Raw genomic sequence first — 2,069 nt, forward strand, 5'->3', positions numbered from 1 at the left:
ATCTCAAGGTTGTAATATAACATATTCACATGTTTACTCTATTTTGATTTATCAAAATAATTTAACATTACTCGACTTTCAGTCTAGCAGCCATAATTCTCCATTGTAGCATGTTTCATAATTAGCAAATCATTTTAAACATCTTAGTAAAAGTACACGTTACTTATGTATATTCATGTTTTCATGCATATAGCTCAACATATGTCAAATTCTAATAACTCTTTCCATACTTTCTTAACCATTTTAATAGGCAATTTGGCCAAAATTTCGTTTCACTCATAACTGATAAATCACAATTCAAATGAACAACATTTACTATCTCACCAATTAGTTGGTCCAAGGCCTAAGATATAGTATCAATCGTGTTTCCATGCATTTATACATCATGACCATAAATCAACAATCATAGGGCTATCTCAAAGTCACTATCATAGTGATCATAACTCACAATAACATGAAGTCAATACTTAAAATCTTTACGTACATACTTGTACCATCTCGTAACATAACCACTTACTTTCTCATATTTGGCATACCAATTGAACACTTAGAATACTAAATGGATACATGGGAATTCTTTGCACATAAGTGCCCTATATGTAGCTAAAGCTACCTCATATCTCATATCACATGAATGCTCACTCTCAAGCAAATCTCGATCCTCCGCACACAAGCTGACGGTCATGACATAACTACGTAGTGCTGCTCACACAAGCTGTCAGGTATTCGTAACACATGCCAGACTACCCAGCCACTGGTAGACATCCGATACCAGTATTTGAATCACATAATCACACATATATCACAAATATCCTTAGTGACATATCACTTTATCCTATTCTATTCCTAATGTTCAAACAAGATTTTTCTCACTTATCCGAACTTCGTCAAATACAACCATAGAATCAATCATTTATTTCATACATTATCAAAGCATTTAGAATATTTAAAATACAAACATAACATAGAATTATTTACATACGAACTTACCTCGACACCAAAATGGCAAAGAGGGACCTAACCGTCAATTACTCGTTTTCCCTCATTCTAGGCCCAAATCTCATTTTCTTTGATCTGTAACATCACATTTAGCCCACTTATTAGTCACATTACTCAATGTAACCGAAAAATCATACTATGAAAAAATTATGTTTTTGTCCCTAAAGTTTGTCATAATTACACTTTTGCCCCTAGGCTCATAAAATGAAATTTATTCAATTTCTTAAACGTACAAGCCTACTAGAATCATTTTCATAACTATTGCAGCCCACAAATTCCATTAAAACACACTTTTACTACATATTTTATAACTTTTACAATTTAGTCCTTTTAGACGTTTTCACCAAAAATCACTTAGTAAAAGTCATTTCTTTAACCATAAACATGCATAATCTTCCATTAAACATCAAAATACACAAATTTCTAACATGTTTCAAAACCTGGACCTTCATCATATCACAAATTAATTGTAGAATAGCTAGATCATGTTACAAGGATTTCAAAAACGTGAAAATCATATAAAATGTGGCTAGAACATACTTACAATCGAGCTTGAAAGCTTGAAAAAACCTAGCCATGGCTTCCTCTTGCAAATTTTGGCCAATTATGAGGATGGACAAATTTTTGTGCTTCTATTTTTGTTTTTAATTCATTTTAATAACTAAATGGCCAAAATGCCCTTAATGAAAATTTTTGGAAACATGCCTAACCATGTCCATTTTTGTCCACCAACTTAACCAATGGTCTAATTACCATATAAGGACCTCCAATTTAAAATTTTATAAAAATTGGGTACCTCTAGCATGTAGAACACATCTTTTGCACTTTTTACAATTTAGTCCTTTTGACTAAATTGAGTGCCCAAACGTCAAAATTTTTTAACGTGATTTTCATGAAATCATTCTGTGAAATTGTAAACCATACAAATATAATAAAAATAAATTTCCTTACATCATATTTGTGGTCTTAAAACTCCTATTTCGATTAGACCCTATATTGGGATGTTACAATATCCAAGATATGTCATTGGCATCCTACCATGTGTATGAGAGTTCTCGAGTATCCTTTAG

This window comes from Gossypium hirsutum, chromosome A02, assembly GCF_007990345.1.
Source record: "Gossypium hirsutum isolate 1008001.06 chromosome A02, Gossypium_hirsutum_v2.1, whole genome shotgun sequence".
Taxonomy (NCBI): Eukaryota; Viridiplantae; Streptophyta; class Magnoliopsida; order Malvales; family Malvaceae; genus Gossypium; species Gossypium hirsutum.